Below are 25,136 nucleotides of genomic sequence, written 5' to 3'. Positions count from 1 at the left end.
AAGCAACACCCGTAGTTCTCCTTATACCACGGATTTATGCTTTCCATACATTAAGGATATGACTTATGAAACATGTAACATGATATATTTGCAAATTACATTAAACAATGATCCATAAATTATATTTAAAATGCATTTAGCACCACTGTTTATAAATATCTACCAGGTTTCTTTCTTTTACATAACATGCTGAAAAATGTGCCTGTAATACAAACTAATTTATTAGAAAAGTATACAGACATCATTTTACTTTTAGCTACTGACTTAGGTATAGAATAGAAATGTTTTAAAACAATGCAAATATCTGATCTGTAGTAGTGAATACTTGCATGGCAGTAACATTTTGAATAGATTTCGTGCAGTTCTAATAATAAAGTATTTATTAATCTACTAGAAATTTTCAAGAGGTCACTATTATGTGTTTTGAAAATTAGAATTGATGACATTTGCAATTCCCATAAATGAATAAAACCAATGAAACATAATGTGCTTACACTGAAAAGACAAAACAATGTAAAAATAACATATTCTGAGGTACTAAATAGAAAATGCTAGCACTTCTTCAAATAAAAATAATATTAATGGTAAAGAAAAAGGTGATTGAAACTACATTTGTAAGATTTTCAAACATATTTTGATACCATAATAGATATGTGTGAAGTATTTGAATATAAATTAATATAATTATATGAATATATATTTTTTTAATTTGCAAAATGTCATCCTTTACTAAGAATATCTAAAGGAACTACCATAACAAAGTCACATTTAATAAAATGTAGGCCACATTAAAACTAACAAAAAAGTCATAAAAACTACTAAATTATCAGAGTAATTCTGATGCCTTTTCTAGTAAATATTAACGTATTCTGTTATTTTGTTTTGCTTAATTCAAACACACTAAGTCCCCTACATGTGAACTTTCAAGTTGCGAACTTTCAAAGATGCAAGCGTGCGACCGCATGTCTAATCACGTGCTTTTGTGTCCTTTACTGTACAGGACTGTATAGAGTACAGTAGCACAGTATCTTTATTTCTTGCCTGTTCACTCAATGCTAGCCCCTGTATGACAGCTGTTGTGCTGTACTACTGTACTTTTCAAGATACTGTGCTGTAAGATTAAAAATGTTTATTTTTTGTGTTTGCTTGTTTTTTATGTATTTGTGTGAAAAGTATTATGAACATATTACAGTATGGTACTATCTAGCCGATTTTGTTAAATGGGTACCTACACTAACTTTGTTGGACTTAGGAACAGTTTGGACTTACAGACGTGCTCTCAGAATGGAACTCTTTTGTATGTAGGGGACTTACTACATCATTACATCTTCATTGTTTCTAATTTTTTTTTTCTATCTAATCAAAATTTATTTTCAGAACAGTTTTCTCCTCTTCTCTTATATTTTCTCTCTCTGACCTTTACCTCTCTCTATTTTAATATTGCTTTCTCCCAGAAGCCCATATTATAAGTATGGAGTGTACATTTTTTATTTGTCAAATGTGATATCCTGTGACTTAAATGGTAGGTATTACTGTAAGAGTTAGAAAAGCATACATATGAATATGTATGTATAATAATTTTATTTAATTACTATTAGTGAAAATAAATTTGGTACCTGTGTATATGTGTGCAGACATGTATACCTACACACACATACTATATATATAGAGAGAGAGAGAGAGAAAGAGAAAGAGAGAGACATAACCATGCTCTTCTGACTTTACTCATAAGGACCCTCATTTATTCAGGTGGTAATCTCTTTGACTATCGTGTGTTTGTTTTTTAACAAACTGCTCTTCTATTTCCCTGAAAACGTGTGTGATGTTCATGCCCCAGTCCTCATACTGTTTCTATGTCTTCTCCTTTTCAGTGCATCACTTAGCTTTCTTTTCAAGGTCTTTGTTCCATGTACTGTTTTATATGAGTTGCTACAAGTTAGCATCACAGGGTGAAAAAACATCTAGTTTGTCTGCCCCTGTTTCTTGCACTAAAAGTGCTGCAACTTGGAAAAACCCTTTCCAGAATTTGAAAAGTTCTGTTTTTTTTATGATGAGTTTGGAAGTTTAGGGGAAAAATAAAGAACCCGTATAACTGCCCCCAAAATAGAAACTAAAAGCAATACTCTTCTTAGTGTAAAATGGATATGACAGAGATTATCTGCCCTCTGCAGTCTCTGTTACTCCTTTTCTCCCTGACCTCTGATGTTGGAAACCATGAGCTGGAGGACCTGACGATGGAGCCTGAGAATTGTTGCTCTCTCCAAATTGCAGGACTACATGGGCAATTGAAGTGTGCTGAAATTCTGAGCATTAATATTTCATCTTTGACTTGGCCTGTGGATGAACTGTAATGCTTTGTATGATTAGAATGCTAGATTAAATTTTAACAGTGAATATTTTGACTATTTTTTCGAACAGTGAAGATGATCAAAATGAATACTGCCAACACTAACACCAGGATGACTCAGACGTCACCGAACAGAAGACTAAACAACTGTGTTAAGCTAACGGCAGATGGAGCGACATAGACCGCTGGATTAGGGAGGAAAGTCACCACAGCAGAGCATATTGGACGAGCTATAGAGCAGAACTTGTCTCAGGCGCTGGTGGAGCAGAGCATATGAGAGCACACATGGAAACTCACAAATCCAGGATGAGACCCAAAAGAACTTCTAAATCAATCAAGAGGTTTTTCATCTCCCCAAAGATACCAATTGCTTGTCAAAAATAGTGGCTGGTGAATTAGTTTGGATGTACCACAGGAACCAATAAATATTTATCATATTGTTCTCTTGACTGATGTAAGAAATTTAGTAAAGTAGCATTTCCTAATTCAGAGGTTGAAACAAACAACCTGCATTGCAACAAAACACATTTTCATACCGATGTTTTGGCCCTTTACAGTACAGCACTAATTCTGAGGTTCTTACCCATAACAATGTTCCCTAGAGTTTATTAGGCTTGTTGTTGAATCATGACCAAAAAAAGGGAAGACATTTTAAAAAATTATCCTCTTGCTTTTAGGTTCTTTGATTTGAAATGTGGGATTTCAATTAATCTTCTTGATTTCTATGAGGATTATAATAAAACTACAGCAAACATGAGACACAAGTTGGTTGATATCTTGTCCAAATACAAACTAGACTTTGTTTATCCATCTTCACAATGCAGATGTAAATTCTGGCAAATTCCATTCTTTCTATAAACTTCTTAACAAATAAAATGAAGATACCTTACGTGCTAAATATTCTGCGTACTTTGTACATAACACTGTCAACAAGGAGTAGCGTTTGGGATACTGAGGCTTTCTTAATAAAGGTTTTCTTCACTTTCTCACTTTTCAGTTTTCTTAAGACAATGTAGAAGCACTTAATGCAATTTCACCTTAATAGAAAAGTAAAGAGATGGCAAAAATGATGGTTATCATTTTTGTTGGCTGTAGAGAAGATTTTAAAACGTTGGCCAGCCATCAAATCATATTTTCAAAGCGTGGGTAATAGGATGTCCTTCTCTAATTTGGAGATACATTGAGGATGAGAATGTGGAAACGTGTTACAGTAAAACAGAAATCTATATGTAGTTTTGCCCAAACGGTGTAATGATCTTAGAGGAAGACATCAGGATCCTAGAAAAAGATGAAAGGACTGAATTTAAATTAGTCACTGTTATATGTAGACTGTGACAGAAATTCCCATGGTGAGAAAATAACCAAGTGTTTGGAAATAAGAGAGCTTCAGGACTGGAGAAAAAAAAAAAAAAATTACCACAAAAGGGCAGCCAAGTTAAAAAAGACTTTCTCATGTCTTTACTAAAATTGACTATTTGAAATGTAACTTCAGTTTCCAAATCCAAATTATCTCTCTGCATTAACACCATTTTCTCTGAGAATGGGACGTTTGTCTTATGACATCCTTATGACACAGAGTGATTTAAAATGATGAGCACGATACATTTGTTGGTACAAAGAACCTGACTGACAAATAACTGGTCTACCTGAAATAGTTGGCTGTATAAGTGGGTGGATACTTTTATTTTATTTATTTTATTTTATTTTTTGCGGTACGCGGGCCTCTCACTGTCGTGGCCTCTCCTGCTGCGGAGCACAGGCTCCGGACGCGCAGGCTCAGCGGCCATGGCTCACGGGCCCAGCCGCTCCGCGGCACGTGGGATCCTCCCGGACCGGGGCGCGAACCCGCGTCCCCTGCATCGGCAAGCGGACTCTCAACCACTGCGCCACCAGGCAAGCCCGGTTAGACACTTTTGAAGAGGTGGGATCTAATTCCTACACATCTAAAAACTTACTGTTGGGGCTTCCCTGGTGGCGCAGTGGTTGAGAGTCCGCCTGCCGATGCAGGGGACGCGGGTTCGCGCCCCGGTCCGGGAGGATCCCACGTGCCGCGGAGCGGCTGGGCCCGTGAGCCATGGCCGCTGAGCCTGTGCGTCCGGAGCCTGTGCTCCGCAATGGAAGAGGCCACAACAGTGAGAGGCCCGCGTACCACAAAAAAAAAAATAAATAAATAAATAAATAAATAAAATAAAATAAAAACTTACTGTTGCTGGTAAGTAAAATCCTAATTATTTTATGCTTGGCTGTTTTTGTTGAGAGGGTATTTAGTGTGGTGTCATCACGTTGAACCAGGAATCAATGTATCAATAATTATAGGCTTGAGAAGAGGAGAACACCAAGGCAGAGTGGATTTTTACATTGGACCGTGTTTGATTTTATCACTACATAAAACCAAACCAAACCAAAACAAGATCTCCCAATGGCTGCAGGCAGTTCAGAGAAATATTATTAGAAAAAAAAAAAAGAATAAACATATCCTACAGTATAATGGGCAAAAAAAAATGTGCCATTACTATTTTTTATTGAAGTATAGTTAATATTGTGTTAGTTTCAGGTATACAGCAAAGCGAATCATTTATATGCATTTTTTCAAATTATTTTTGATTATAGGTTATTACAAGATACTGAATATTATTCCCTGTGTGTTACAGTAAATTCTTGTTGCTTATTTATTTTATGTATAGTGGTGTGTACCTGTTAATCCCAAACTCCTAATTTATCCCTTCCCCACTCCCTTTCCCCTTTGGTAACCATAAGTTTGCCTTCTGTCTGTGAGTCTGTTTCTGTTTTGTATATAGATTCATTTGTATTATGTTTTTTAGATTCCACATATTATAAGTGATATCATATAGTACTTGTCTTTCTCTGTCTTAGTATGATATTTTCTAGGTCCATTCATGGTGATATCTGTTTAATAAGTCCTATTATATTTATCTCCTTTAAAAGATCTTACCTTATGTATAGCATCAATACATAAAAATATGCTCCATAAAATTTAAATGTCCAATATATATTATTACTTTAATTTTTGACAGGTATTTAATATATATGATATATTATTTAAATTAATCTTTTAGTTACACTTCTGATTTTAAAATATAGATGAAATCCCGAATATGTTAAGGTCAATATTTACCGGCATCGCTTGTCTTTCCACTTTATAAGACGAGGCTATCATTGATGTACAAGTTCCCACCTTTCCACTTTCATATCTCACCTTTCATCACCTGCACTTTTACTTGTACACTCCATGGTAGGATTTCTTTGTTCTTTCTCCATACGTTGACTCTATATTTTGAAATAAATACCAGAGAACTTTATACTATTATGGTCATATTTAATTTGCCTCATACTCCATTCATAGATGGTTTTGAAGACAGCAGTAGTAGTAGCAGTAGTAATGGGGTAATAGTGGTATTGATTTTTGCCCATCTTATAAAACCTTCTTTTGGGACTATTCTTAACATGTCTTCATTTCATGTTCTGCTCCTTCAGTCAAACTTCCTCATTTTCTGAGTTTGTTTATTGTCCCTCTGAGACACTCCTCTTTCAATCTCCATTCTTTCACTAAAACTTTGTTCTCTAATCTGCAGTCATACTGTCTCCTTGGAACTTACTGATAGTAAGAGCCACTATTACCTGGTTTCTAGATTTGTCTTCTTTGTTAACAGTCTCAATAGTCCAGAATACATTCTCAACAATTTCTTAACAAAGGCAGCTGCAAGGATCAACTTTCTAAATGATCATATATCTGCCATTCTTGTTTAAACTCCTCCCACATGAATGATAGTTTGGCTGAGTTTTCCTGGTAGAAAATAATTTTATCTACAATGTTCAAAGCACTACTGCTACATTTTCTAGCATCCATGTTATAGTTAAGAAATCCATTGCCAATCTAGTTTGTAAAGTTTTCCTGAACATTTGTTTTCTGTGTTGTTTTATTTTCATCTAATGTTATTCTTTTGAATCATCACTAAGTACTCGGTGAGAAATTTTGATCTGAATACTCAACATTTCCCAGTTCTGGGGACATGAAAGTAAATGAGAAATTAATGTAAATTTAAGTCATAACAGTAGATTTAATCAACATCTATTTGGAATTTAAGAGTTATAAAAGCTTAATTGGAGTTTTGAAGATTAATTTTAACACAAAGGAACATAAAGTTCAGGGACACTAGGATCTAGAGGGCAGCAAAGGAAAGAAAGACAGTGACTCAGAAAAGAAGTTTATAAATATATCAAGAGCACCCAAAGTGCATAATATCTTAAGAGGAAGAAAGAGAAATTTACAAGTAATGGTTGCTCTGAGGCACCAAATGCTTCAGAGGAATCAAGGAGGAGGAGTATAATGTAAAAGATTGGAGAATATTTTGTAAATTTCAGGCCACCTGTGTGTAGAGTAGTCGAAGGGTGGGAGCCAAATGGAAGAGTATGAAAATAAGAGCACGAGAAGGTTCTGAGTAAACCTTCTTTCAAGGAGTTTGAATGAGAGGTTAACTAGTTACTAAAAGATGTTTAAGTTAATCAATTTAAAAATATGAACAACTTGAAGATATTTAAAGACATAGAGAAAGGAACACTTTTAGACCTTGATATTATCATACTAAATGAAGTAAGTTAGGTAAAGAAAGACAAATAGCATATGATTTACCTATATGTGGAATCTAACAAAAAATGATACATATGAACTTATGTACAAAACAGAAATAGACTCAGAGACATAGGAAACAAACTTATGGTTACCAAAGGGGAAGGAGGGAGGGATAAATTAGGACTTTGGGATTAACGGATACACACTATTATATATAAAATAGATAACCAACAAGGACCTACTGTAGAGCACAGGGAACTATATTCAATATCTTGTAATAAACCATAATGGAAAAGAATATTATGGAATATTATATATATTACATGTATATATTATATATATATCTGAATCACTTTGCTGGACTCATGAAAGTGACATAGCATTGTAAATCAACTGCACTTCAATTTAATAAAAAAGAAAAGAAAACAAAAAGGGCTTGAACTTGTTAGAAACAAAGGCCATATTCATTCGACCAAAACGGCAGATCAGAGACCAGATATTATTTTAAGTTAATTTTACAAATGGTACATGTGTATTTATTGCAGTACTGAGAGGAGATTGGGATATGTGAAAAACTCAGGTTTTTCTATTAGGTGTGAGGCAAGTTATATTATTAGGTAGGTGGAGGGGATGAGCTGGAGTTGGGAACTTAAATCCTTGTGCGATAACATCTGTGGGTCACACACTATAGAGACAATTAAAGATAAGCAAGGGCTTCCCTGGTGGCGCAGCGGTTGAGAGTCCGCCTGCCGATGCAGGGGACGCGGGTTCGTGCCCCGGTCCGGGAAGATCCCACGTGCCGCGGAGCGGCTGGGCCCGTGAGCCGTGGCCGCTGAGCCTGCGTGTCTGGAGCCTGTGCTCCACAACGGGAGAGGCCACAGCAGTGAGAGGCCCGCGTACCGCAAAATAAATAAAAATAAGCAAAGGGTTTGAATAACTATTTGACTTCAGGAGCAATTATTATTAGAACATGTGCACATAGATTCAATCAGTTTTCCATTCAAACTAGTTTGAATAACTAAAAGATGTAACTGTTCTATAAGCTCCAATATGTAGACTTACATATTTAATTAATTGTAACTTTAAATTTCTTCAGTCTTTCTTTTATTAGTATCACTTCCACTCTGGGGAAATTGGAATACTCTATAGAACTGAGCTACAAATTCTAAAGCAAATTAACCTTTGGGAAAACATATCATAGTTTCTGTAATTAAAATAATGAGAATTCTAAGAATAATAGTCTTTAGATCTCTTCTATTTAAAACAGAAACTTATTTGCACCCAAAGAGCTAATCAAAGTGCAAACTCTGATTGTATGTTCAGAAATTCCACGGTTGTGCCTCTATGCTAAAATACTTTCCCTTAAAAAATCACTGTCTTTAAACAAGGGTAAGTTTGACATTTGCCAAAAAGTATGGCCTCCATAAAATGTCAATGTTAAACTTTCTTGACTTCAATTCATATGTAAGTGCAGGAGGATTTTTATTGTTTGTAATATTAGAATATTTTTTACCAAATAATCTTTAATGGTCTTATGCTCAAAATTGTTAAAATTTTGGAATGTGTAAATTTCGGTTTATTTTTTGGACATAAAGCATTGCCAGACTTTTTAGTGACTGAATATAATGTTTGTGGCAATATTGCACTTAGATGATATGATCAAAGGGCTTAGGCAGTCAAACTGTGGTTGTAACACTATCAGAAGAGAGTCACATGGATAAACGTGACAGCATGCCAAATTGACAAACATCTTGGTTTCAAAACTGGTTTCAGTAAATGTTGATGAGAAAAACACAGGGAAGGAGTTAAGAAATGTATATAATAAAACTTCTACTTTACCTGTCCCAAATTGTTTTATAAGATAAGGAAAAGACAATAAATAGATGATATGAATGGTACAAGTAAGCATGGAGTAAATTGACAGTTATAATACTGAACTGTGATATAAAGCAAGAAGAAACAGAATATTTTGAAGTTTCATAAAATACTGAAATTTTTGTGTTGGTAACTACATTAGAACTGTTTAAAATCCTTTGAAGCAGATATAAAATGCATGTATATAATCAAATTTTATTTCTGAGGAATGGGGTGAGTGATGGCAAAAACTATGAGTGGTAAATTTCTGGGTAACGTCCAAAGAGGTGAATTTACGTTCACTCAAAATGTAAAGGCAGACAGACACAGTATGGTATTAAGAATGTATCCCCAGTTTTCTTGTGGATTCTAATGGTCCAAACTAATGCACTTAGCATTACAGTTATCTAACTACACAGTTTAAATCCTAGTATCATTCATGGATACCAGTGGAAATCACATCTGTGACCATGACCTTTCATGAAACCAAATATGCCAATAACCCCAGAGAAGGGCAGATAACAGACTAAATCCCATTCCCAGGCAGCTATGCCTACAACATCAACAAATAGTGTAGGAATGCTTTCTTTTCAAATATTTTAAACCCACCTTATTTTATTTCAATTAACAAAAATTATTTTAACAATGTGAACTTACATTTATGATATCTTCCATTTTGCACTTGCATTTACTGAATACATGTGAAGAGGAAAGATGCTTCTTGCTTTTCAAGGTCAAACTTCATGGGGAATTGCAATATAGATAATAAAAACCATACTACTTTCTGAGTTTCACTTATGGAAGGAAAATAAATCTGTCTCCCCGAATAGTCATGGACGTTCATGCAATGTATGGCAGAAGCAGGGAAATGCTGATATGAAGAGGTTATTGCTGGGCTGGTTTTCCACATAATCCCATGTTCTTAGATTTTTACTCTCTCACCTTCCTTCCTTAGTGTCAGACAGTTATCAGGTGACAAATATATGTGGGAATGGAAAAAAATTGCATGTGAACATTAAGAGTTGTACCTCCTACCACTGACCTCCAAAAATCACTGTATCAGATCGATTGTTTTTCATCACTATTTGGTATTCTGAATAAAAGTTATTTTAATTAATGGAAAAGAGACTAGTTGCTCAACTTAACAAAAGGCTCTTGAAAGAACTAGGAGGCAGAAAGAGGAAAAGCACTCTTGAGAGATGAGACGGAGATTGTTGAGCTGGGATTTTGATCAATGAGAAACTACAGAAGATCTTTTTCAAGAAAATTGGGTGGAAAAAGGAAATTTGGGAAACTGTTGACATGAATTTTGAATTAGATACCTTTCAGTAATCTTTCACAGATTCAGGTAAAGAATACAATTCTATTTTAATGATTTTCTGTATGTTGCTCTAGAAGTAATACTGTATAGAGGTTAAAACATCTGTCCCCTCAGATTTGTCAGGTTTTTCTCTGGGCATTCATCTTAGATTTTGGAACTCAGGTATAATACAAGCCTATTGATTACATCTATGGTTTCAATAAATTCAGGAATCTGAAGTATTTCTCTTATAAGTTAGCAATCTTGATATTTTCTCTCCACAACTTCAAGAACACAAATTTGCTTGAGAATCTGGGCTTCTTTTTAGTTGATGAAAACAAAGTCACTATTTAGGATCATTTTATTGTCTCTGCCTGGCTCTGACAGTCAGAACCAAAGCTTCCAGGACTTGCGAACGTGCTGTGGAAATCGTGATGAAGTTACTAGTATAAACAATTTGCTATTAGAAATCTAAGTAATTTTTATTGTCATGTTCCATGAATTGTATGAATTGGTATATACGTATATCACTATGCTAGTGTTGTTTAAATATGAGCTAATTTAGAGCATAAAATTTCATTGACTGTGAGAATTGTAAAGACCACATTAGTAGGTGTTTATAGATTCAAAGCCACAAAATGTGTTTTATATGTAAATCCTTTTACTCACTGGTCTAGGAAATATCTATCTATATCTATATATCTATGTATCTATATAGCTATCTATAAACGTGTATCATTTTGTTTAGGTCAAAGCACATGAAAAAAGTGTGAGGGAATACATTACACTCTTCATCACCATTCTCCTCCTTCTTCTTACTGTCTAGAAATGAATTGAGAAGCTGAGAGAAATTCATTGCAATTTTTGTGTAATATAATGATGGATTTATTATCACATGCTGAGGGAAGGGCTCAGACAACACTTCAGGGTCATATTTAGAAACTAGAATTACAAGAAGAAAGTTACCAACAGGATGAAGAAAACGATTCCCCTTTCTCTTGGCATCCTTTGGAGAGAAATGTTTGGACCAGACAGAGCTAGAAATAACACTGTTCTCCAAGAAAGAAAGTTTCCCACAATATGTTCTGTATTTTTATACAGAGAGTATTTGAGTGTCCTTAAAAATGGTAAAATAACAGTCTGAGCTTGGGCACCAGATGCTCCTTCGCTGCACTGATGTCACTGGAAAACCTTGAAGGATGTTGAGACTATTCACAGATTTTCCTACTGGTTCTCCTGGTATTAGGACAAGCTGACTGCTTACTGAGCAATGCAGAGAGAATTGTCATGGTCATTAGTCTTGAAGAAAATCCTCTTTGCCTTTGCTCAGTCAACCCTTGATCTGCAGGAGTACTCAAATATAAGCCCTTTTTATCAGGAGATATAATTAATTGAATCAAGGATAAGAATAGAGTGATAGAGTTGTTATATCCTCCATCCACTGTCTGGGGTTGGCAGTGTTTTATAACTAACAATTGAGCTTTTATTCCTCATTGACTATTAACCTTCTTTCATTCCCGACAGACAGTGTTGTCACCATATGTGATCCCTAGAAACATAAGAGAGTAGCTCTGGAACCACCTGAAATGAAATCATTGTCCAAGTTGTGACCACCTAGTTGCCCTTCATCTAAGCAATGGAAACCATCCATCTGCCTACTAAGTTAAAATCAGTTATGAAAACATAGAGAGGGTAGTGCATGATTCCTCAAGGTCTCCACCCTCCCAAACACCTAGTTTTCTAGTTTCGTCTGGGTGGAGGATCTGACTATTGATTGCCTTTCTTTGGTGGACTTTTCTACCCACGTGTTTGTTTGCAATGATTAGTCTTTAGAAGCCGTCAGGAAAGGTGACAATAAATAATTTCAACTGCTATTTTGGCACGTTTACACTGAGCCAATAAAACAGTACTCTTCTTCCAGTCCAAGGAACTTTGCATGGCAGATGTTTGGAATGAGAATTAACAGTTTTGATCTGTAAGAGGCAATTCTCTCCAGATGACTACTCTTTCCAATCTCCTAGCTGATTACTTCTAAAAACTATCTATTCTGCTACTATATTCAACAACACGTCCCATTCTTATAAAAATGCTACTTGTATTTTGGGTTTTGGTCCTATTTCTCTAGCTTTCCTGCACCTCTGTCCCAGAGAATTAGCTATTGGTAAGCTCCCACATAAAGGATCATTCTGGAAACTTTCCTTAGGCCTATCCAATTTCCTGACGTATCCTTCCAGACCCATTGGCTCCCATGTGTTTCCCCCAAAGTCATTAACAAGTCCCTGGGGAACATTGCTGTGAGGACTAAGGCAAGACAGTGAGAATGTACTACCAAAGGGACAGCCCTCAGCACCCCCAGCTTTAGAGGGATTGCAAAGAGGAAGTGCTTAGCTGACCTTGGGCAACTACATTAGAAACCAGATAACCCCCACTCTCAACCATTGGATTCCCAAAGGCAAGGACTCTGGGTGGAAAGAAACATCGTCCATGCTCTTGATCTGAAATCTTGGCTATCCAGTGAAGAGTTGGGGTTTGGGAAAGTGAGCATTCATTTTTCCCCCCATAAACAGGATATGATGCCACAGTGGACTGCTTTAGCTACTGGGCACATCAACTCCAAGTTATTTAGACACCAGTATCATGTACTCATCAATTCTTTGGAGACTGGTGATGGTTTTGCTCTTGCTTTTATTGAGGTAAAGAAGATTATCCAGTGACCAGTGATACATGAACCACCTATCTCCTTATGGCTGAGATGCCTACTTCTAGAAGGAAAGTGTATATGCATAAATTTTATAGATTTATTGTGTATTCTTCAGAAAACCTCTTTCCTTTCACAAGTCTCTAAGTTGTATATAAGTGATTCTCATGGATCAGTCAAATTTCTCCTGGTAGTGTTGTTAGAAGTGCCCAAGAGAAATCATACAAACACCCAGTAGAAAGAGAAAAGAGGGCAGGAGCTGGAGTGTGAATAGAATAGCCCCTGGGTGATGCTTTTCAATATGCAGCATTTCTGTGTTTGCAGACTTGCTCATGGAAAAGTGTGCTGATGGAGAAAGTTATCAAATATCTTACACCTGGTGGAATGTGAACATCACAGTGCCAAAGCTGATTCCAGATGTTTCATTCTGTGCCGACTATTAATTCTTTATGAAAATAATATTAAGCATATCAAAAGACTTACTTAAAATCAGACTTCTGTAGGATACACAAAGTTTTCCCTTCTCATGAACTAAATACAAATAAACAATGCAAATAAAACAGTAATATACATAGCTTATACTTACGTTGAGTATTAAAAGCAATTTCTTAGATGTGAATTGTCATCCACGTATCTTTCAATAATTTTAAACAAGAAGGAAATGATCTAGCGATAGTCCTATAACATAGATTATTCTAGAAATGTTAGATGGTGTAAACGATCTAAGCAGCTTCTGGTTATTTTAAAATAATATTATAAAAAATAGTAGTCAAATGATTGGAATTCTCTGGGATCTTTGACTTAAAATGCAACATGGGAAAATTTTTGTTAACACACACTTGAAAATAAATGAAGTTTAGTTTATTCTCTGCACAGTCTAAACATAAACAGGGTAATGCTTGCTTTAAAATTAAAAATAAAAATGTAGATAAATGACCAAATGGGGACTATTAAATAATTTATTTTAAATGACAGAAAAATGTGGACAACTGGATCTCTTCACTCTCTAGTAGTTATATGTGACTATGTGTGCGTGTGTTTATCTCTTATAATATGATTAATTTTAAGGTGAGAGAAATATAGGCACAATGATTTTACACTTTTATATATTTATGGATTTTTAGAATATTTTTTAAATGTTAAATCATTCCTTACAACTTAATTTAACTTTTATTTTAGCTTATCTTTTGTAAGCAATGTAAATTTTTTAATTTAATGGGTATAAATTGAAATGACACCACCACATCTTGTAATTGCAAAAAACTTACCTCTTTTTGATTTTTTCCTCATTGAATGTGCCATGTTGTTCAGCATGACATTTTCATGATTATTTAGAACAAAAAGGTCCATTTTGTGTTTTCTCCATTAAAGAAAAATAGCTGATAACCCAATGGAAACCAGACATTTGGAAAGGAAGATAACATCTGTAACTAGTTTGTCTGGGTGTTATCTATGTTCATCAACTTGGAATCCCATCCACTATTGTGTACACAATAAACAACTATCTAGACTCTCTTTGATACCAAATTTCTTTATAATTTGCTTCTTCTAACTAGGGAGTCTCAACTGAGTAAAAAGGGGTTTGGAGCATTGGGAAGGATTCAACCAGAGAAGCAGAACTAATGGGATAGAAATTTAAGACATGTATGAGTTAGTTATTCAACGTTACAATGTTACATGTATTTATTGAAATGAATTGGCATATACAATTGTGAGGTCTGGCTAAGCAAATCCAGAATTCATAGGGCTGTATCTGGAATGGAATCCTTGTCTTATTCTTTGTATGTAATCATATCTCAAAATATAAGCCTAGATTTTGCTTTTTATAGATAATACTTCTCTGAAACTGTGCAAGTCCAGCATTTCTTGCTGCTTACCTCAATCCTTAGGGCTAGTCTTTTTCAAAGGTATCAGAAAACTGCCACAGTTTACTGTGATTGCTCTTAATGAGATCAAAGAAAAGGAAATAGTCTTTTAAACTTTCCATTTATTTCTATTGTTACTGGAGCCAGGAAAGCTGGAAGTCATGGTTCTCTGTGGTATCACCCAGTAAAATTTCTCTCTGAGTTGAATGTGACACTTCATGTGGCAGAAGCAATTCTGAAAATACAAATCTGACTTTCTTTGCTAGACCCACATGGGGGACAGTATTGCTTCATGATTATATTATAAACTTTAGAAAATGATGGACATGGCTTCCGGTAATGGATATTCTACACGTTGGTTGTCTGATCATAAACAAATCGCTTGCTTTCTGTGATCCTCATTGTAAAAGAAAAAGAAAAAGTACCTATTTTTCAGTATGTTCTAAAAATTAAGGAGGGATAATTCTTTGTATTCCTATACTGTGTCCAGCAGATAGAGGAAGTAACTATAAAATGAGAATTTGATTGTGAGGTGCATTAACATTTTGAGCTTTGTTCCTTCTGTTAACAGTCTGCTCATTTTCTACACAGTGAGCTTCACAGTGGTGTGGGGAGAACAATCCTTGCCTAACAGACACCAGAAAATGAGAAGTGGGCAAACATTTAATGCAATGTAAAACCAATAGGCTTTAAAGATTCAGGTTCAAATCATTTATAGCTGCATAACTTGGTCAAGTCATTTTAATTTCTGGACTTCACTTTCCTTAATTTGTATATAAAGATATATATATATATATATATATATATATATATGTATACACACACACACGTGTGATTGTGTGTGTGTGTGTGTGTATATCAGGTTAGCTGGGAAAATTAAACCAAATAACAATGAAGTAATGATAGCAAACACTTTATTGAGCACGTTTTAGACACAATATTTCTGTATGTTATTTAATTCTTACAGAAATCACTTAAAACAGGTGACAGTATTATTTCTATTTTACACTTGAGGGAATAAAGCCTGTAGAGAATAAGAAACTTCCTAAGTTCACCATACAAGTTGGCTCTAATTTGAATGGCATCTGACTCCAAAGCCTGTGGGTTTAATCCCTCCGTACGTTTCTAGCACTATACCTGATATTAGATAAGCAGCTGGCATTTGGTAAGCACTCAATTATTTTTATCAGCTTTCCCTTCTCCCTAATTAACTTCATGTCCAGGAAAAAGGAAATAAGTCTCCAGCGATTGTTGCAAAAAAATTGATCTCTCATTACTTTGAGAAAAGAACAACATAAAACATTATTTCTGTGGCAGCATAAACATTGTTTAATCACTTGTTTGTATGCACACACAAAGATGTATGAATTAATTGAGTGGTTCAAGCATCAACTATTTCTTCCGCATGGAGACGAACACTAGTTTCAAGTTTACTTTCCAACTTCAACTGGTCAGAGGTTGGTCACACCTGAACTGAAAGGACTCTTCTCCCAGTGGTAACCATGAACAGAACACTACAAGAGCCTCTGAGGGTCAATAAAGCATCATTGTGCAACAGTGGTGGCAATGATTATTTTTCTATCATAGATAATGTCATATATTGCACAGTGTTTCAAAGTAAACCTCCTTATTTCCAATATTTTACATATTAATAAACTGAAATAAAGCAGAATATAAAGAAAAATGGGAGACATTTAAAATTCATTCACAGATAAGTGTGTTTTTATTTCTTTAACATATTCCTGGAAGCCGATATAAACAAGTTTCCATGATCTTTACAAACACATGGCATCTTTTTGGAGTAATATAGTGTAACTAACTTATTTTTACATATTTAGTGGCACATAACCAAACGCAGCAAGTGAACAGATGGTATTGAAAAACAAGCAATTAGGAAATATTTGACTCTAGCCCTTCATTTAGGTTTTACAGCTGTTCTGTGTTTGACCAGAGATAGTATTTGGATGGATGTAACTTTGAAAAATAAGGAGTGGACTTTTTTTGTTGGTGCTTTATTTTTGTTTTAATTTAACACCAGAAGAGGCTCCCTCAAGCAAAAAGTGTAAAATTGCTGGACTCTCTAAGGATCCAAAGGAAATTACCTGTGGCATGAAGTGGGGGTGTAAAGCACTGTTGCTTTTTAACAAGATGTAATCCAAGAAGTCAGCTGGGATACGTATGCTTTCACAATTGCTATTAAAACATAAAACAAACTATCAAAGTGACCAACTATTTCTATGCAACTCTATAAAGAGACTGAACCAGACCTACCTGCTAGTGAGGGAGGGTTTCTTGCATAGGCGAGTGGTAGCTGTGACTGACCACAGGGACAAGGACACTGACAGCAGAAGTTCTGGGAAGTACTTCTTGGTGCAAGCGCTCCTGGAGTCCACCATTAGCCCCACCAGAGAGCCTGAAGGATCCAGGGCTGGGTCGCCTCAGGCCAAACAACCAACAGGGAGGAACGCAGCCCCACTCATAAGCAGACAAGTGGATTAAAGTTTTACTGAGCTCTGCCCACCAGAGTTGGTTTAGATTCTGCTATGTCACCTAGGGAGTGAGTGATTATCGGGAAGAGAAAGGTGAAAGGGAAACCTGCTTGTGGCTTTCACTCTCCCTTTGGGATGATGTTTGTTGGTTAACTTATTCCAATCTCCTAGTAAGGTAAACAGGAGTGTGGAGATTTTTCTTTCTGCTTTTTGTCCTTCATTTTATTTAGTTGCTCTTTTCATTTCCTTTTTTTCCCTAAGTGACTCACAAAAGTGTGCTTCAGGGCCTCATAATAAATACTATTTCATCTGCTGATACGTTTTTAGATTATTTAGGTATTTATTTTTTTATTTTATTCAACCTTTGAGATAATAAGTTCTATAGGTCTAGGATTTGTTAAGAACTTAGAGAAAAAGAATCAGAGGGCCATGTGGTTGGATTTTTGTCCAGGTTGAAGCATGACAAGAAAAAGCAGCTTTTGTTGTGCCTTGTGCCTTGGGAGCTTTATAGGTAGGTGGTTCCTGGAAAGGGCATCTGGGTGTTTGTGGTTTCCTCTGGTTACATTTCCATCTCTACGTTATAAATACCATAGTCTATATTTCTACTAAGAAGCTTTGAAGAAAATATTCTGGGTTTTTTGTTGTTTGTTTTTTTTGTTGTGGTGGTTTTTTTAAGTAAGGGCAGGGAAACCTGAATGTTCTTCCTTGCAAAACATTATCACATGGGACTTTTAAAAGCAAAACCAAATTAAAGGTTCATTTACAAATAAACTATATGGTTTTATGAGATCTAGATTTTCGGTAACTTTATTTTGAATCAAGTGGGGTGAGTCTTGGTTTAGCATAAGCAAGTATAAGAAAATCCCATGTTTATGCAGGATGACAGCAGTAAAGTGACTAGAGATTAGTTGAATACTGATCAAATGAAATTAAAACATTCTTGTGTTTCTTCTTACACATGGGTTTGATTTTCAAATAATAATATTTAGTTTTGAAGTTATCCTGACCTTTACCTTCTTTTGATTAAGGAGCGACATTGGGGCATTATGTTTGTTTCCACAGGATTTCCATCGCAACTGACGATTAAAGAAAAGGTGGGCACATCTACAGTAATTGTCCCTATTTATAGAGTGGGGAATTCAGGTGAGGGGAGAGTACAGTTGTCTCCCGGGGAGGCCTTCCCTGTTAACTGGCAAAACCAACAGAAGTTGTGAAAGGGAGTGAGTGGTACATCCAATCTTTCTCCACTCCCACAATGATGCAATTCAGTTCATGTTATATCAGAGTGAGGTCCAACGCCTCCAGTTTACCACTGTGAGTCCTCCTCCTCCAACATCATAACATTTTAGAGTTAAACTTTTAAGCTATACTACTACCATTTTCCAAAGTGTGTTTCAACAGTTAAAATTGTGGAAAAAAAAAACTGGGCAGGGAAAAATTCGAATTACACAAATTTATTATTTTTTTCCTTTTTTTTTAGCTGAAGGTCTCTGAGACATTTTATATGGCCATGTTCATTGCACATCTTCATGACGGTATTCTAACATAGTGTGCTTCTCTAACTTATTTGATTTTTTTTTTCATGAAACAACTTAAGTAGTATTATACTAGTGACATCACATGCTGCTTAGTGCCATTTAATTTTAATTACATTAATTACATTTTCACTTCTAGGTTCTAAGTGAGTAGGGAGACTACGTCCATACTTTGTGAGGAGTATATACGTTAAACTAAAAACAAAAGTTATACACTCTTGGAACACTTTAAGAACCCTCACAAAAGCCTCATCTGCCTACTCTTTATCAGGCGGCCTCCCTCAGCACTTTTCAAATATCCTGTTGCCACTTAAATTGAATTTACTAGACTACTGGGAAAGTGCAATGCAAATTTATTACTAGAAGCTGATCTTCTCTAGTTTTTTTTTAATTTACCTCTCTCTTGATTTAGAAGTTCAAATAGTAAATACCTCACAAGCATATAATCCAGCTTATTTTCTCTAAGATTAAATTCAAAAGAATTTTTAGTGAAAATCATTTTCTTTAGTGGGTTTTGCCCTTATCACAGATTTGTAAATACAAGAATATCTTGACAATTAATTAATTTTTGAGGCAGTTCTTGATTGTGCTTGTTATGAACATTGTGATGATAATGATGACAGAACAAAACCCAGCTGGATTATAGAGAACCCTGCAGAAATCTCATGATTTAGTCTCAAATTTCATTCTGGTCTTCATGAGGTAATCAGTATTTAGGAGACTTACAATTTGCATTTATTCAGTTGATTGATAAATTTCAAGTAAATCCTACGACTATGACAGATCAAAATAAACAAATGCAGATGTCTGCCATTAATTTTCCCTTCCCCAAACCAACCTTTTCACGACTAATCTCATCATTATACAATTTTGAAATGAAATTACAGAAAGTTAACTAATTAAGTTGTGAATAAGGAGCACAACACGTAGGATACTCTGGACCCTACAGGTTCAAGCCCTGGTCTGGGAGGATCCCACATGCTGCGGAGCAACTAGGCCCGTGCGCCACAACTACGGAGCCTGCTCGTCTGGAGCTTATGCTCCGCAACAAGAGAGGCCGCGATAGTGACAGGCCCGCGCACCGCGATGAAGAGTGGCCCCCGCTCGCCACAACTAGAGAAAGCCCTCGCACAGAAACAAAGACCCAACACAGCAAATATAAATAAATTAATTAATAAACTCATACCCCCAACATCTTCTAAAAAAAAAAAAAAACTACTGCTATGATTTTTATCAAAGAGTGTTCTGCTTATGTTTTTTTTTCTGGAAGTTTTATGGTTTCTGGTCTTACATTTAGGTCTTTAATCCATTTTGAGTTTATTTTTGTATATGATATTAGACAGTGTTCTAATTTTGTCCTTCTACATGTAGCTGTCCAGTTTTCCCAGCACCACTTATTGAAGAGAGTGTCTTTTCTCCACTGTATATTCTTGCCTCCTTTGTCATAAGTTAATCAACCATAAGTGTGTGGTAGGTGACTAGCCTTTTAGGGGAGCTTTTTTCAAAAAAGCTTCCAGGAGGCTTTTTAAAAAATACCTGATATTATTTGAATAAAGACCCTTACTATAGACCCTTACTATAGACTTAACATTCTTCAAATTTTTAGAGCTCTGTGTTCTTTTTTTATTTCCTAATATGCAGAATTTTTCTATTTTTTTCTGAATCTGTGATTATTCTTCAGAAATTTGAAAATCGCTTGACTATTAGAAAGATAATCCATTTGTTTATGAATAACCTTGGGTATGCATATACTTCTCTGGAGGCAAAGATACACTCCACAGACATAAGGAAATCTTGCTACTAGATGATGATATATACATAACCAAGTCCAGAGGACGTTGCACAATTTTTCTTTAAATCTCTCTTTGAGTAAAGCTATCAATCCGCACAATATCTACCTCTGCTAGGCACCAGGGAACCCTCTATCTTTTTTCTTACCTAAGGTCTTCTTGTATTTTTACACCACTGCTCTCCCTCACCTACTGATCCTGGTTCTCTCACAGTGGACCAGAAGTAGAAATGATGGGTATATTTTAGGTTTTTCATGTCCCTTAAAATAATAGCAATAAATGCTTCTATATGGTGAATTATCATTTCTCCTGTTAATTTCTAACATCTCTTTCATCTGAACTCTTTGCCTGATTGCAGTGACAAAAGGCTTGTCTCTTCCCCTCTCCTTACCAAAGACAACTGAAACTTTTATTTCCTTCCTCGGTACAGGTTAGGACACTGAGATGAGGAGGAAGTGAGGAAAGTGGGCTAAGTTCCCAGGAAGGAGGGAGGGGACATTCGGGCCTTTAGAAGACTCTCCCTAGAAGAACGCTTTGAAAAGATTTAAAGTGAGGATACCCTTCTCTCCTAGCTTCGTCAGTAGGGAGGAAGAGAGAGTGCCCCTGCCCTTAGCGTGGTAGTGACGGTGACGGTGGGAGGTCTCTTCCTAGGATCAACACCACATTTCAGGTCAGAAAAGTCATCAGTGGATTTGTGTGTGTGTGGTTTCTTCATGGAGATGTTGCTTGTTTCTTATCTTTGGAAGCCAAGAATCACACACCCCCTCCATCTCACTGACCACTTTTCTCTATTTACATCACATTGCGCAACAAATTTTGTCGTGTCTCGACCCTACATATACTGAAGTTGTGGGATCCATTGGGCTGCTACTGCAGGTGTGTCGACTCACCTTTTCACACCTGATCCATTGATAGAGGAAGAGGGGTGCGTTTGGGAGGAGAGACAGAGTCTGAGTCCACTTTGGAGCGCAGAGGGGGAATTTGAGCCCGGTTATTAGGGTGAGACTTTTGAGGCAGATAAGGTCGATCCACACCACCACCCGCCATTTCTTTACTCTTAGAGACAGACTTCCCATCATGTTGTCTGTAAAGTCTCTCTAGTTAAGGTTCATTTTTTTTTTTTTTTTTTGCGATACGTGGACCTCTCACTGTCGTGGCCTCTCCCGTTGCGGAGCATAGGCTCCGGACGTGCAGGCTCACGGGCCCAGCGGCTCCGCGGCACGTGGGATCCTCCCGGACCGGGGCACGAACCCGCGTCCCCTGCATCGGCAGGCGGACTCTCAACCGCTGCGCCACCAGGGAAGCCCCCTTAAGGTTCACTTTAAGAAGATGTATGATTCTTGCTAACTGTAACAACTTTGGAAAATACAAATGCTCATAATCTTCTCTTTATCAGATGAGGTTGAAACTGTGGCACTACAAAGAGAAAATGTATTTTTCTTCCCACCTTAAACACATCGAAGTGTTTTGGTTCTATCCTAGACCAACGCTGTACAGTTCTGATGTCTCTTTAAAGAAAGGGGGAAAAAGAGTGCTGATGCATTCTAAGTCTAGTAGCTTTTTAATTTGAAAATATTTTAAAGAGCTTATCTTAGTGTGAAAAACTTTCCTCTGAATGTACCAGGTTGAAATTTAGTCTGAATATTTGCTTCCACACAGGATCAGAAGAAACACACCCTTATAGTCTCTACTTCTTGTTCTTTCCCATAGCGTCCAAAGTCACCTGCGTAATCACTAGGATCATAGGATAATTTTTCTGAAGTACCGCCCATATCTTTCTCAGCCCATTTAGAGAGAATAGTATAAAACTACAAAATATTCCATTAATTACTAATAATTCCTTTGGTCCCTTCAGCATATCTCTTGTGTTCTTGTATTTATGGGGAATATTTATACATTTAAAATTGCTCATTTCAAACTTCCTGCCAGGAGCTGTCCCACCTCATGCATACCTCCATTACTCTCTTCAGTTCTACCTTTTTCTCTGCACCAAACTGTAATCCCTACCGACAGAAACCTTCATTCTCAACTACAGCGCTTTAGGGTTACATAATTTATGTCAGTTGTGGCCACAGACACAGATTGTCACCTGGGTTCTTTGAATATTTGGGTTGGTTCTGTCACCTACAAATTGGCACTTGCCATTGTCACTTGCCATCTACCTCTACAATGTTAAATTATGAGTCGCTGTAGCTGCTGACCTTCAACACCCCCTGAAAGGAGTTCAGGGTGGAGATCAGGAATGAGGCCCTCTGTGCTCTGGGAAAACCTGGCAGAACAGGTCTTCACATAGTTAGATATTTTCAGAAGAAGATTTTATGAGCACAATTTTTATATCTCCTCACATCTAGAAAAGCACTAAAACCCTTCATGGTGACGTCTGCTCTTGTGACTAGCAGTAGCCTTCATGAGACTAGCAGCAACGTATTGAAAAGAAGTACGTGCTTTATTCATTGCATGTATTCCCCCTTCACCAAAATCGCACGTATACTTACCTTCTTTGAGCAGCTTCTCAGAGCTATCTGAAATGCTGTCTCCCGGGCTAGAGGCTTCATTTTGCGCCAAATAAAACTTAACTTACAGCACTCACGTTGTGCAATTTTTTTTTCAGTTGGCAGTTCTTCTCTTGCTCAGCCCACATCCAACTAATGGAATGAGAAAGAATACTTTTCCTTGTGTTACATGCAATTACTTGAAGACTAGAAATAACTATGAATGTATTGAGACTTTCTTCTTTCATCCTGAGCATAAACAGAAAATAAGGCGCGTGACTGGGTATTGTTTCCTTACCACTGATACAATATGAGATCATCAAATTAGGATTTAGTGTTAGATAAGCTTAAAAAAGGAAATCATTTTGCTGCACTACAGTTTAATGGGAATGGGTTAGAGTCAGGAGGGAAGTTTAATCCTATTGCTGTTTAAGGCTCATTGGGTCGAGCTGACATACTAAAGCGTTTACCAGTCAATCCCATATCTTTCCCAACAGTAAACAATGTAAGCTCATAATTCTTAGTGTCTCCTCATTGTTTTCAGTGAATGAGGATATTTTACCTTGTGATCCTATGTGATCGTATTATGGGCATTCTTCTACGTCAGCAAATATATGAAGAAGAAAACTAACAATTATTTAGAGTTTGTTATTTTTAAGGAATTCGTGGGGACATTTAAAATTCATTTTGTATTTTAATTTTCACTCTAACATTAGGAAATAGCTAGTATTATCTCCTTATTACAAATTATGGAACTAAAACTGAGCATTTAAATAATTAATGTTCATGTTTTTCTTCAGTGATTTTGTTTTTTAATAAATTATTTATTTATTTAATTGAAGTATAGCTGATTTACAATGTGTTAGTTTCAGGTGTACAGCGATGTACGTATGTATATATCTGTACTTTTTCAGATGCCTTTCTCTTATGGGTTAGGAAACAGCATTGACTGTAGGATTGAGAATGAAATGGATGGGAGAGGTGGCCGCATTGGGAGATGTTGGTAGCCCGGTCCAGTGAGAGTGGAGGAATCTCATTGACACTTCCTTCACATTTGGGGCATCCAGCTGAGACACCAGAAAGACCACAGCTTATGAATAAGTACGAGGAACTAGTAGGGCCTGAACTGTACCTTCCCTAACACAGCTAAAACCAAGCCCTGACAAGTCTCACAGGAGAGAGGTGTGGAGACAGAGTGCTACAAGTTAGAGGACTTGAGAAACACCTTGGACCTTGTAGAGATCCTTCCCAAGAAAGTGTTAACAGAGCCTACCTAAGAGCAAGGTGACCGACCAGTAACTGAACTCCTTACCAAAAGAAAAGAAATATACTTTGGGGGAGGTTAACAGAATCTAAAGTCTCCATTATGTATCATAAAAAAATTTTAGTACAAAATAATCATTTAAAAAGTTAGATATGCAATGAAACCAGCCTACATGACTAGTAGTCAATAAAACAGTCAATGGAAGTCAAATCAGCAATGTCTTGGATGCTAGGTTTTGCAGACAATAAGTTTAAAGCAGGTGTTATTTAGTTCAAAGAAGTAAAGCTGGTTCTACAACTGTTTTCAAAGAATTAAACAAAATAAAAGAATGAGTGCACATACATGTAATCTTATGAGAGAAAAGGAATCCATAAAAAAGGAAAATTCTAAAACTGAAAATAACTGAGTTAAAAAATTTTCCTGTGCTTCACAGTAGCTTAGGGATGAGAGTAGAGCCAGTGGACTTGAGCACTGATCAGTAAGAAATATACAGTAAAAATTACATCTGAATACCAGAGAGAGATATGACTGAGAGAAACATGAACAGAATAGCCAGCAACTGTCAGACACAATAAAACATACACATAATAATATTTCCAGGAAGAGAAGCACATGAGAATAGGGTAGAACATTTTTGAAGAAACAATGTAAAATAATTTCCTAAACATAACAGAAATGAATGAAATTGTAGATCAAATAAATTCAGTAGAAAATCAAAGATAATCTGAAAGTATTCAGAGAAAAAAAAGAAATATTACATACAGGAAAAGAGTAATAAGAATCTTACTTATTCTTTACCAGAAATATGGAGGCCTAAAGAAAATAAAATGATATTTTGAAAGTTGAAAGAAAGAAAGGAAAACAAACCAGGTTCTGTCCACCTGAGGTTTATATACAGTGAAAATATTCTT

The sequence above is a fragment of the Kogia breviceps genome, chromosome 6, assembly GCF_026419965.1.
Source record: "Kogia breviceps isolate mKogBre1 chromosome 6, mKogBre1 haplotype 1, whole genome shotgun sequence".
Taxonomy (NCBI): Eukaryota; Metazoa; Chordata; class Mammalia; order Artiodactyla; family Physeteridae; genus Kogia; species Kogia breviceps.
Note: the sequence above shows the minus strand (reverse complement) of the source record.